This window comes from Eptatretus burgeri, chromosome 17, assembly GCF_056783735.1.
Source record: "Eptatretus burgeri isolate ZD-2024b chromosome 17, Ebu_testis_v1, whole genome shotgun sequence".
Taxonomy (NCBI): Eukaryota; Metazoa; Chordata; class Myxini; order Myxiniformes; family Myxinidae; genus Eptatretus; species Eptatretus burgeri.
The window spans coordinates 1200272-1215138 of NC_140977.1; the positions used below are offsets into that span (position 1 = coordinate 1200272).

The following is a 14867-nucleotide window of genomic DNA, read 5'->3' on the forward strand; positions in this document are numbered from 1 at the left end:
TTCGCCGGGGCGCCTGGTGGTGTTGTTTTTCGAGGAGATGACGGTTTTGCGGCGATGGCGTTGTTTGGCGAGGAGATGATGGTCTTGCAATGTTTTAAAATAAAAGATAGAGAAAGAATAATGGCTACCTCAAAGATTCACAGCCCAGCACACAAACAAATCCCTTTACACATCGGTGGGGATTCTAACCTGAAACACATACTTATCGAAATAACTGATCTCCGGGGAACCTATATTATGTTTTGTGAATTTACACAACCGCAACAATATATTTCAGAAACCATTGCAGTTATCGATTAGAAATTTTGCAGTTATGATGCACTCCCCTTGCTCCATGTAATGTCATGTGATGGGATTCATAATCGATGCATTTAGCTGTTTCGGAGAAAACAGGTTTAAAAGTTTTGGTTTTCAAAAGAGCATGGCTGCCACACCACGTGACCTATGGCATTGAAAATTTTCAGTCTGCCCATGACTGGGCAGACATGACAGGATCACGTGTGTGAAGTTTCATCTTGCTCAGATAAGGTTCGTTTTTCTATTCAATATGGCTACCACACGACATGACCAATGACATCATCATTTTCACAGTGTATGCAGCAATGGTGTCGATCATATTTGCCAAATGTCACTTCGATTGGATAAGCGGTTCCACAGAAAACACAATTTAATATTTTTCTTCAATAAAATATGGCCACCGAACCACATGACATCAATTATTCTTTATCACCCTAGTATCCCCAACTCGTGTGGAAGATATCGGTGAAGTTTCCCCTCAATCTGTTCAGCCGTTCTGGAGAAGAAGATTTTCGGGGGTTTTAGGGTAAATCGAAGATGGCTGCCAGACCATGTGACCTATGATGTCATGGTAATCAAAATTTGTTCAGCATATCTATTTGACCATTTGTGTGCAGTTTCACTTCAATCTCTAAAGCGGTTCTGGAGAAGAAGAATTTTTCCTTTAAAAAAAAAAATATATATATATATATATATATATATATATATATATATATATATATATATATATATATATATATATATATATATATATATATACATATATACATATATATACATGGCTGCCAAACCACATGACAGATGACATCATAAAAATTAGGGTACCCAGTCGAATGGACTGGGTAACGGATTGTTTTTCTTCGGTTTATTTATTATTTTTCTTTTTCCGCTGGCAATTTGCGGGCGTTTTCGCTTTAAAAATCATTTTCTCGGGAAATGCAAGTCCGATCGACACTAAATTTTCACTATCGCATGGAACTTTTTGATAGCACACCTAATTGATAATTATGACATCATAGGTCACGTGGTATGAGCACCATCTTGAAAAAAACCTAAAAAATTTGGACCTCGATCTCTGAAACCTTGCAATGGAAAAATTTTTCCCTTGATGCATTTTAAAGAACTCCCCATTGGGAATACGTGTGATTTTTCGTGCCGTCATCGGTGAAGTGGTATCCTGGTGAAAATTCGTCAAGTACAACGCAGCATGGGAAAAATCTGAAATTTCTTGCACATCATCCACAATTCACTAGAAAAAAATAACATTCTTATGACGTCATCGGTGACTTGGTTCGGCAGCAATCGTTTTGAAAAAAATTTTTTTTTTTTTAAATCTTCTTCTCCAGAACGGGTACACAGATTGAGGCGAAACTTTATACACACATTCCCCATGACATCCTTCGACAAGTTTGTTAATTTCTTATTGATAGGTCACATGGTTTGGCGGCCATATTGAATTTACCCGAAAACCTTCAAACATCTTCTCCAGAACGGCTGGTCAGATCAAGGGGAAACTTCACAAATATATTCTCCGTGGGTAGGGAATACAAGTTTGTTAATGAATAATTGATAGGTCACATGGTTTGGAAGCCATGTTGGATTTAAGAAAAATATTAAATAATGTCTTCTCTGGAACCATTTTACCTATCATTGTGAAACTTTGCAGCTATCATCTAACGGCATGGCTACATCTATCTATAATTTACTAAAACTCTCATCTTGTATGTATGTATGTATGTTCCCGAAATACAGCCAAAACGGTACACGATCGCGCAATTTTTTTTGGCCCACCTTACTCACCATTCTCCTGCGGTGTGCAGTATCAAGTTTTGTTCAAATTGGGCAAAGAAAAAAAATTATTAAAAAATCAATTCCCGATTCAGTCAAGTACTCTTCGGGAGTATTTGATTAATGCAAACAACCTCAGTGGTATAGTTCGCTGAAAATATCTTTTTTTTTTCTTGAAATGATTTTTTTTTCATCTACCGCTGTCACAACGGGAACCTCACGGGTTCACGGGTCGTCTAGTACATGATAAAAATGACGACACAACCGGTACATGGTTTGGCAACCATCTTGGATGGAAAAATGCATATCAACCAATTCACACGAAACTTCACACACGTGCTCCACTACCGCATTAGAGGCAGAATATAAATTTACGATGTCACAGGTCAGATGGTTCGTCAGCCATATTGTATTGAAAATTAATAAATTTATGAAATCTTCTTCTCCAGAATGGCTGGACAGATTGATGCAAAACTTCACACACTTTCCCCAAGACATTCTTTCACAAGTTTGTTAATTTCTAATCGATAGGTCACATGGTTTGGCAGCCATATTGAATTTACCCTAAAACCCTAAAACATCTCCAGAACAGCTGGTCAGATCAAGGAAAAACTTTACACACATATTCTTCAATGTAAGTGGATATAAGTTTGTTAATTTCTTGATAGGTCACATGGTTTGGCAGCCATATTGGATTGAAGAAAAATACTAAATAATGTTTTCTCTGGAACTACTTAATCTATCAAAGCGAAAATGTGTAACTATCATCGACTACAATGTCTGCATATATGGTAAAAAAAAATGTCACAGGTCACATGGTTTGGTGGCCATCTTGGAGAGTAAAACGCACCTTGTCCCATCAACCTGAAACTTAACAAGCATGATCCACTACCCCATTAGAGGGAGAATTTAAATTTACTAGTGCGTGCCCGTACATGCGTGGCCGTACGTGCAAAATAAAATAAAATTAAAATAAAAAAACTTTCAAACCGCGTGCGAGAAACAACAACCACACAAGCCGTTCCTTCGCTCTCGCGTGCCCGTATGTGCAAAACATAATAATCTATCTATAATTCCAGCAATCTCTGTGTGTGTGTCTGTCTGTCTGTTTGTCTGCGACTGCCGTTTCTCGACGACCGCCGGTCCGATCTGATTGAAACTTGCCAGGAATATTGCCGGGGCCCCGCAGATGTGCCTTTTCGAGGTTTGATGTCAGTCGGATGAGCGGTTCCCAAGTTACAGCCATTTATCTGTCGACCAATGACAAGAAACGGTGCTATGATGTCACGAATAACGTCACAATTAAAGTTTGTTTTTTTTTTGCACGATTGACGGTCCGATCTGATTGAAACTTGCCAGGAATATTGCCGGGGGGCCGCAGATGTGCCTTTTCTAGGTTTGATGTTAATCGGATGAGCGGTTCCCAAGTTACGGCCATTTATCTGTCGACCAATATCTGCGAGAGAGGGGGACGGGAGAGGGGGGGATGAGAGTGGGGGCGAGAGAGAGAGAGGGGTGAGAAAAGAGGAGGGAGAGAAGAAGGGCGAGACTAGGGGGGAGAGAGGGGGGCGAGAGAGGGGGGGGCGAGAGAAAGGGGGCGAGAGAGGGCTGCACATACTGGCACTCACCTACGGGCCCGCCCCTACAGGCCCGTACTAGTAATAATAACTTTCAAACAACCACACAGGCCGTTCCTTCGCTCTCGTAAATGACGACTGGATTGGGGCATTGCGTTTATCAATAAATGCGCATAAGAAATCGAGAAATTATGAGAATACAGTGAGTCATCACTATCTGGAAGTCCGTACGTTGTAACCCGTAATGGGGAACGCGGCTGAGGATCTCTTCCCCAACGGCCACGCCTACGCAGCAACGTGTCCTGTCATTGGTTTGGCAAATAAATGGCCATAACTTGGGAACCACTCGTCTGATTAATATCAAACCTTGAAAAGGCACATACTCGGGTCCCCAGCAATATACCTGGCAAGTTTCAATTAGATTGGACCAGTGGTTGTCGAGAAACGGTGGTTGCAGACAAACAGACACACAGAGATTGCTAGAATTATAGATAGACTCGTACGTGCCCGTAAAAAAAAAAAATAATAATAATAATAATAATAATAATAAATAAACCACACAGCCCATTTCTTCGCTTTCACGTGCCCGTATGTGCGTGACCCGGAAGTTCGATATTATTCGCAGTTACGATTATTCGCAATTTATTTTTAATACCAAATTATTCAATTAGCACCAACGTATTTTACCTTTTCGCAATGTCGTGGCAAGGAAAAACAAAAAGAGGAGAGAAGAGAGAGAAAAAATTTACTTCCTGGTTCGGAGCATACCAGCACTCTGATGTTCCCGAAATTTATACACCGTCTAATATGAAAACGATCATAACTTGGGCCATTGTGTTTATCTATAAATGCGCATAAGAAATCGAGAAATTATTGGAATACACGGTCATTACTCTCCGGAAGCCAGTACGTTGTAACCCGTAATGGGGAACGTGGCTGTGCTTCCCTTCCCCATCGGCCACGCCCACGCAACAACATGTCTTGCCATTGGTTTGGTAAATAAATGGCCATAACTTGGGAAGCACTTATCCGATTAATATCAAACCTTGAAAAGGCACATCCTCAAGTCCCCAGCAATATACCTGGCAAGTTTCAATTAGATCGGACCAGAGGTTGTCGAGAAACAGTGGTCACACACACACACACACACACACACACACACACACACACACACACACACACACACACACACACACACACACACACACACACACACACACACACACACACACACACACACACTGCTGGAATTATAGATAGATGATGTAATAGGTCACGTGGTACGGCAGCCATATTGGATTGAAAATTAATAACTTTAAAAGTCTCCTTCTCTGAAACGGCTGAACAGATCGAGGCAAAACTTTACATGTATGACCACCTCTCCATGACGAACAAAAAGTTCTCCCCTCCTTTTGATGTACGACACATCGTTTGGCAGCCATATTGGATTGAAGGAAAAATAGTAATTAATGCTTACTCTGGAACCGCTGCATCAATAAATGTGAAACTTCACAGTTATGATGGAGCCGTCATGTGGAATGAAGGATTTCAATTTCAACTCGATCGGCCACATGGTTTGGCAGCCATGTTGGATTGAAGGAAAAATATTTAGTAATATTTACTCTGGAACCGCTACATCAATATATGTGAAACTTCACAATTATATTCTAGCCGACATGGGGAATATGGGTTTAAAATTTCAACCCGATCTGCCACTTGGTTTGACAACCAGAATTATTTAATTATTTGAATCTGAGAACTTAGATTTTTGGGTTTTTTTCCCCAGGAGGCTCAATTGGCTGCACCTGCATGTGTTTGAAGTTACAGGAATAGAAATTCAATTGACACCGATGATGGGGCCAGGAAAAATGGTCAACTGTGTGCAAAATAAATTGATGGAACGTGGCCTGTTCCTCGCTCCATAACTTGTGAATCCCGCGTCGTAGAGAAATGTGTGGGGGCTCATCCGGCGGTATTTGTATCGAAGCCGGACGTCTGGGTACCCGGTCATCACTGCCAGCAGTTATAAAGTGGCAGTTCTAGTTTATTTTGTGTTCACATCTTTCCCTTGATGAACTTCAGAAATTTTCATCCTGATGGGATGCAGCATTCTTCATGTCGAATTTTCATCGGGATACCACACCGATGATGTCACAGTTAACACCACTTATACCCCTTGTGGAGGTCTTCACAATGAACCACATTTCAATTTTTTCCAGCAAGAGGTTCCAGGGAAGACATCCAAAGTTTTTCCAACATGGCTGCCACCCGTGACCGATGATGTAATTATTTTCATTAAAAAAATTTTTGCACGAGTAGTCGCACCTACGGTTAAAATTGTGTCAGTCGAGCAAAAAAAAGGCCCAAAATGGGACAAAGAATAACCTGAACATAATAGGGGTTTTTGGACACAATGTCGAGGCTCGTATGAGAGCTAACATATCGAGTAAAACAAGGGGAGCAGGAGACAAGAGGGGTGGGAGAGGGAAGGACAAAACAATGGGGAACAGACATGAGATCTGTGAAAGGGAGAGGGATGGGGCAGGGAACACAAGGTAAACAAGATGGACACTACAGGGACCTTCAGGAAGGAAAGCAGAAAATTTGAATGAGTAAAGATCAGGATTTTGGACGGGAGAAGATATGAGATGGTGGTGAACGTTTGTTTTGAACACCTCAAGGGAAGAGTGGGATCGAAGAGTGTGGGAGTTTGTTTTGGCCATTTGGCCTAGCATACCTGCGTTGTTCCCGTTTCTGTTTGTTAAGAACAATGTTGAAAGTAAATAAAGATGGAACGCTAAACTCACAATCACTTCCCCCCTTTCTTCCCTTATCCTGACTACAATTCACGGACCAGTGTTTGTTTGTTCGTTGTGCTACTCCTTTGATAGTTGTGGGCCGATTACATCCAAACTAGTTACATAGAATCAGCAGGACTCAATTAATGTTTAGGGGTGATTTTATCTTTGCCGGTAGTCTTGGGGGTGGGGGTGGAGGGAGGAAATATTACAAGTCTCCACCATTAACAGTACGGTATTCCTGTCCCGTTTTCCAGTGCAGTTGGGGGTTTTGAATTCCAAGCAGTAGGTATGTTTTTCCTTCATGAACATCACCCGGGGGGGGGGGGGGGTGCCTATATAGAGCTGTCAGTTGCCGATACACCGCCCAAATAAAGGTATGCGTCACAAGAACATGTTTCATGTTTGGAACAAGATCGCCTGTCGGGCAGGTACTCTGTGCTAGTACACAATCATATGCACATTTGCACCATTTTGGGATTACACAAACCCTTCAGGAAGCAGACATTTATTTAGGTGATCTGATTTTTTTTTCAACCTTTTTTTGATCAATATCAAATTTTTAAATTTCTTACTAACCTGAATAATGTTCATTTCAGATTCATCAAGGTTTCATCCTTTACAGCTCATGCATAAGCAATTCAGGTATTTTGAATTCCTGTAATAGGACACTGCAATAAGTTTTGACATTCGTGACAAGTATAGAGATATCTATCCTTCAGTTAAGTTTTGGTTAGAACAACCATGTAACAATTTCCAAGGTCTTCAGGAACAAATTTCGCAGGATATTTAAACTCATCAACATGGAAAACTCAACCAATTATACTCAAAAGAGAGGTGCACCATAAGTTGACTTGCAGCAATGTATGATATGCAAAGAGGACAAGAACCAAAACTTTACAACATCAACACCAACAGCATTGAAGACAATCGACGATGTCCAACAGGTTCGGAACAAGTAACGGAACGACAATTTCCAGAGAGCTACTGAAAGGCTTAACCATATTTTCTCACAAACATCATCAGGCCGAATTGACCACTGCTATGCTGTCAATTAGCTGGCATAAGAACTGTCGTTCATCATACACAAGCAGGGAGAAAAAAAAAAACGATAGATTGAAGACACTTGATGACAAAACACAGCAATACAAAGTTTGTTCCACAACCAGTTCATCGACTTCAACCTCAACACCACAGGGACAGTTACGCAGCAAGTCACAACCTGTTAAAGGGAATCACTGCATATTTTGCCAAGAAAACACAAAAGGGAAAATTCATGACACACAGGAAATGCAAGTGAGTGATGCAATACTTGCAGCTGCTATGTACAACCACGTAATGAGGGTCCGGCTTGCATGTGCAAGTGATTTTTGTGCTGCTGATGGGAAATATCACTTGAGCTGTTTCATGAAATTTAAACACAGAACACAAAAGACAAAAGAAACAGCTACAAATACAGATATGGCAATGGTGTGGCTTTTCCAAGAGTTGGAGCAATTCTGCAGAGCATGGTGGAATTGTGGAGTTAACAGAGGTGTTAGGTCGTTACAGGTCAGAAGCTCAAGAAACAAAAGATAGAAATCCTATCATTATTTAAAAGCCGTGTAGTAACTCTCAAGGATAAACTGGTTGAGATGGTGAATGGTTTCTATGAAGTTTGTGAACTCCGTGGTTCGACTCGGAACAGAGCCTCGCACTGTCCTTGTACTCACACAATTTTGGCATGTCTCCAAGTCTGCTGTGAAAATAAATGAACAAGCAGAGCTGACTATTTCAGAATAACAGCATCACAAGAAAGATTCATTTCTGTCAATGGTTCAATGTTGTAGTGCGCTTAAGAAGTGACATCCTGTCACAAATCAAAGTTAAAAATGAACACCGAAGCGTAAAAGAGGAAAGGACCATGCAACGTGTAGTCAACAGCCTGTACATGTTTCTCAATCTAATTACAGGTGGGCAGCAACGCGAAGAAGAGATCGAGGATGATTCAGACACAAATGCCACACAAAGGGAAGGGAAACGTGAACAAGTACGGATTCTCGGTGTTGTACAAGATCTCATGTACACAGTTAGTGTCGACAGATATCTGACACCCAAACATGTCGGTCTTGTAGCATACTTTACCAGGCCTTTTTGAAGAACCCACAACTGTGGTCATCTAATCCAGCATTAAATCTCACGTCACCACAATCTGACCGTGAGGAAGCTGACATGCGACTCATTCTCCATTGTCTGCATGCTGATGTAGCATCAACTGTTGTGTCAGTGCGTGACACTGATGTTCTGTTGCTGTTGTTGGCAAATTTTGATTAAAATGCCATGTCCATATCTGTGGATCGATGAAGGCTGGCACTGCGAAATCTCCAACATTCATTCCTGTACATGACATCCGTTGCAAACTTATTATTCCACAAACAGAAACAATCAGATTTCACTGCATTACTGGATGCGACAGTGAATCACAGCTATTTGGTTACTCCAATTTAACTGCTTGGCCCATGTAGTGTAGAAGCATATGTATGAAACTCCAATACTGTGGGCACTGGATGATATTTTTTTGCACCATGAATTTTATTGCAGACAGATGCATTGAGAATCAGAAAAATCATGGTGCCAATTTTGGTTTTGCATTTTGGGTACATTTTGGTGGCTTTTAATGTGGCCCCCTAAAATACCATTATCGCTGTTTTGGTTGCAACTACCAGTTTCAAATATTGTTATAAAGCAAAGCATGTAGCATATCATATTAAAGGTCTGGATATTTGTAACACAAATATATCATATATATATATACACTGATTTTTTATTGTCCACAGGTATCTATGCCAATTTCCCTGGCAAAAACAACCATAACAGAGCATATATCCAGATGTAAATGTTCTTATTTAAAAGTCAATCAATTAGAGAAATGTATCGTTTATGCTTTATGGTATGTTTAGTGGTTCACATAAAAGTATATCTGTTCTATGGTATACACTTAAGTAGTCAACTGTAATGAATAGGTCAAAATATTTGTTGAAATAAAAACTATCAAGTTCCTAGTAATGCAGTGTCAGAAAAGTAATCTTCATCCATGCTGTCCTCATGATCATTTCCTCTGAGTCTGTCATTGGCGTTTTCACATTTGTCAACGATCGAGTCACAAGCGCATAACTCAGTGCAGGCCAAAGAATGCTTTTTGCAAGAGCAGGATACACTGGCACATCGGCTCTTGCCACAGCCGCACTTTACAAGCTCTATAACAGCTGTCGGAGCTGGTGGGAAGTCAGAGACTCTTGGGACATTCTGATTATTTCCATCATTCCATCCATAATTAATTGGCGAAGGTAAGTCCAGATTTGGGGTGTCTGCCAGTAACGAAACCAGAGCTTGGTAATGAGCCCTGAAAATGTGCTTCTTCAGAGATGCCTTTGTTGAGGGCAGTTTCTCAGCCTCCGCTTGATTTTTCTTGAACAAGTGCCATCGTAGCTCTCCGACTGTTTTGATACCGAGTCTTGGAGTGAACAATAGGCACACAAACTCTTGTAGACTGTCCATCACTTCAGTGGATGGATAAGCTGTTTGTCCCAGCTGAGCAAATGCCTGGTGTATGTTTCCATTTGCTTTTTGAATTGTTTCCAGCATGTTTGCTTGCCTTTGCCTGCGATCCATCCAGTGGTATTGTTACGAATGTGGAACCCATCGCACACAACAGCCAGAGTCCTTAAAGATCAGTTATATCGGTAAGTATGTGTTTCTAGTTCGGGTCCCGTACCTTGTTGAATGGGTAATTAAGTGCACGTGCGCTGCGAAGTTGTTTTAAAGTCAGGTCTTTAAATCTTTAGATCCGACAAACCAACAACTCCTCCACTGCACTGGCGCTTTACAGCACGTTCCCATTCACAGCTCCTCCATTGAACTGGCGCGTTCCCATTCATGACTCCTCCACTGAATTAGCGCTTTACCAGGCTCCCCTTGCTGTCCAATCAGGAGCGAACAGCGCGTCAACACACCTGATCCCTGTCCAACCAAGTGTGCACAGAGCATCTGACACCGAGGCTCCGCCCCGATCAGGGAGCGGATAAAAGACCAGGCTCCCTTTGGAGGGTTGTTCTGATTCGGGTTCGTGTTCGTGTGGGCGTCGGAGCCTGGTTGTGTGTCGGAGCCTGGGGAGAATCATTTGCTTCACCTTCCTCGCCACCTCCTCGCTTGTTTTTGTCGATCGTGCTGGCGTCTGCCGCTCCACTCCTGGTGCCTTCGCCCTTGATGTCACGTGAAAGCTGTGGGTTTGAGTCCCGCCACTGAGCCAGATCGTCGAAGACCGCAATAGGCGGACAGGTCCAAGCACAGGCTCTGGCCTCCAGCTCACCTTTCCTCGAGCTGGAAGCCTTCAATAAAGACCCGATGGGGTCCGTTTCTTTTGGGTGTGTGTCTGAGTGTGGGCCCATCTTTTAAGTAGAAACGCATAAGTGCCTTGTACATGCCTGCCTGATATTCGGATAACTTTGCCCTTACGTGCTTCCCGCCCCGATTATTATTGTAATATATTTCCCTATTGTTCAATGTCCCAGCTCGTTCCCTGTCATTTCTTTTATTGGCTTAGCACGGTGCATGTTGAGGAATAGCAAGGCAGTAAATTGTTAATTTGGACCGACGGGCCTTGGTAACCATACGCTCGGGTTACACACGGTAACGGCTCGTCCCGCTCGAGGTTTGTTGAGGGTGTGAATTCCCCGGTAGCTTTGCCGCGTGGGTAATTAGGTATATTGAAGTTTGGCAATTAACCCTACCCCACGCGGTCGAATTATTGGTGATTCATGGTCCTGTAAAGGACCGTGCCTTTCGTACTTATCCGAGGGTCACAACCTAAATTCCGGTGTGTTCGGTGGAGCCGACTTTACTGCTCCCTCTAGCGGTCGTGCTCGCCACCGATACCCAGCCCCACAACAGTATCACTGCCAGTGAAAGCATGAAATCCAATGAGACCAGCAGCATGATTCGCATCAAGGGATTCATATCTTCTTCTTCTTCTTTCGGCTGCTCCCGTTCAGGGTCGCCACAGCAGATCATCCGTATGATCCGCATAGTGATTTGGCACAGGTTTTACACCGGATGCCCTTCCTGACACAACCCTGGTCGCCTCTTACAACACAGGGATATGGTACACCTATTTTAACCGGGGTATACACCGGGCCCAGTACACTGGTACTCATTTTGCCGACCTCGGAAGGATGACAGGCTGAGGCAACCCCCTGGTGTATTAATTCAGTGGCCCAACAGGGCTTGAACTCAGGAGCTTTTGGATCCCAAGCCGCTGCCCTAACCACTATGCCAACACCAGGCATCAAGGGATTCATATATAGGTTGCAAATTCACCAAGCACCTTCTCGTACCTGTGCCAACGAGCATAGATACATCACCTAAGAGCGGCAGTTTTTGTAGAGCAAGAATGAACACATCTGTATCAGGAGACATGATATGTACACGTGTAACAATTTGGGAAGCGCTCAAGACATGTAGGATGAGTTGTGTCTGCTTTGGCATGTAGGACATCTGACGATCAGACTTGTATGCAAACATTATAGTCTGTCCTATGTTCCGTGTTACTAGTTGAATGCTATGCTCTCTTTGTGTTGACTCAAGTGTTAACATTGGCCCTTTTAGGATACAGCGGATGAATGCCTCCAGCGATTTGGGAACTTGATTTTCATCTAACAGGGAACCTTGAAATTTCCACGGCTGCTTTCGAACTTCAGCGATGTCCCTTCTTATGACCTTGGCACTTTTGAAGACTGCTTTCATGTTTCTGCTCGCATCACCAGCTACCTCATCCAGGTTGTCAATTGCGGCTCTTTTGCTCCAGACGTGTACATCCGATCTGGTTCATTCATATGCGTAGAGCGGCAGAACGCAACATCATCAATATTTGACAAGCTTACGCTTCGAACTTCTCCTTGATATATGCGTACCATTTGAACCATTGACTCTGAGGACATTTTAATAAGCTGCTTCTACGTCACCCATGTCCAGGATAGATCCTGATTTCAGCAGGCTGCTCATCAAGTAGAAGAATTCAATGTCTGCTGAAACCTTGTTTATTACTGCTTCGTCGTCTGCTCTCTCCTGCTATACCTGAGTTCACTGAACATGCTTCACCCAACAATACAGATGGTATTTGATATCAATCGCATGGGCATCATTTGGATCGATTGCAGCATTCAGATTTACTTTCCACTGCTGGTTATTGCTGAACTCAACAGCCTTTCGGAGCTGTTCCCCAGTGTTGAACTCACTGATCTGGTGGAGTGCTCCTTTCTCTGAAGATCCATTGCAGAAGAAGCAGTTGTTTTTATTGTATTGTTTGGCACCAGATCGCATGTAACATTCTGTTGACGATGGGTTCTCATGTGGTGGTGGTTGTGTTTTGAGGTTCGTCCTTTCTGGTCGTTCAACTTTCGTTGGTTTAGGTACTTCGCCTGCTTCCAGTGCAGCTTCATATCTGTTTTTCAGCCGCTCAATATGGATTTTGTGCACTGTAATTTTATAGCATTCTAGATGCCATGTTACACCTTTCTGTGATAGTTCATTTGCCGTCGCATCACCAAGCTGTTCTTGAATGGATATGTACTTATTATCCCCAGAGAGCGACCGGGTATTCACACTCTGGATAAACAGCTGATATGATTCTGGTCTTGGGTGTTTTATGAGTTTTCCAGATGCTTTGCAAATGCAGCATATATTCAAACCTGCCAAAGATGTAGTGCAACTTGATGCCTTTGTGCTGGAACTGGAAGGACTTGGGGATGATTCATCCATAACGACAACTTGAGAACAGTTTATTTCAATGTCCACTCGACATAGGTTCCTTCACCCACAAAGCTTGGAGGTTAATCTACAACTACATCTACTACATCAGTCTTTTAGTCTGGACCCTTGACCACTTCTGCTATTATCATAGCTGACCTGAAAGGTAAAAATAATTAACATACATTGTATGTAGAATTGTAGCACGTCATAATGTTTAGAAAAATTAATTATCTTGGTGATGTTGCAGTAATTGATTTAATATAGCCTGCACAGCATCTGAAATTAACAAAAATTCAGATAAATCACTATGGTTATGTTCAATATCATTGATATTATCATATTCTAGGCTGAATTCTGCTCAGTTTGATATATTACATGCCCAGGTTTAAACCAGAAATAAAAAAGTTGGTAAATTGTTATCATTGAAAAAAGTGTGGTTCAGGGATAGTTTACGTATCAGCTTGAAAATAATATTTGAAATGCTCAAAAAAAATTGGCACCATGATTTTTCTGACTCACAGAAACCATGAGAATGAAAAAAATATATGGTGCCGAAAATAATCATCTGTCTGGTGCGCACGGAATTACATAGACCTCTACACTAATGTTCAAGGAACACCATTTGTTGTTGAACAGTCTGGGTAAAGGTGACATCACTGATCAAATCAAATCATCAGAGATCTTCCTTTGCAAGTTGTATGGATTGTCTGATATCAACAGTTGTGATCAGGCCCGAATTCAAGCTGTTTTGCATGGGGCGAGCTCAAGAAAACCTCCCTCAGACATCCGATGCAGCACGGTTCCACATTAAGCATGCCCACAACCAAGCGAGCATTCAAAACCAATCCCACTCCCTTCACCTGTCTCTCCCATATATAATCATCCATAACAATTACTCAAAATGATGAGAAGTTGGTCCTGAGAGGTGCCCGAGTTTGCAGAAAGTTAACATTACTTTATACAGAAGGCTGCAAGTGTTGGCCCACCGACAACCAGTGTCAAAAGATTTTCGAAGACTAAATGTCCAGAAATGTTACACTGATTCTGATTTGCATAAGATTCAGTAGGAGTGGTATTTCACACATACGGATGGGTGTGAGAAATTGGGGAGGGGGTTTGGGGGAGATATTTTAGGGAAGAAAGGGAGTTGGGTAGAAAGTAGCTCGAGTTCATATTCAACTGAGGTTCATGTATTAAATCTTTGTTGGCACTGCAATGTACTCAAAAGTTATTGGGTTTTGCTGCCGCAACAAAGTTTCCAATGAGGAGGAGGAGGGATTCTTCTCCAAAATGCAACATGCCTGCCAGACATGATCTTTTACAAATGATGTATCATTTTTATAAATTTTCAATCCAGAATTAAACACTCCATTGAGTGCATGCGTATAAAGATAATTGAATGCTTGAAGTATATTTGCAACTCTGTAAACAATGCAAATTATATATAAAAAATATATATATATATAATTGTGGATTCTCGCCACTCCGGCATGCGGGCGACCACTTTTAGCTAATTTGCGGCCGCACGCGCCCACCGACCGTGGAAATCCAGTCGCAGCTTTTCGGATCAACGCCGAAACCCAGCTACGGGTGTTGTTAACCACACCACAGATCAGCCAAC

The 14867-nt window shown here is 42.1% G+C and overlaps 1 protein-coding gene across 2 annotated transcripts in view; it reads right to left on the bottom strand.

Annotated features, from left to right (window-relative positions):
* Window positions 1-14867, bottom strand: part of LOC147009071 (uncharacterized) — a 36934-nt gene that overhangs the window by 19581 nt on the left and 2486 nt on the right. The window lies entirely within an intron of this gene.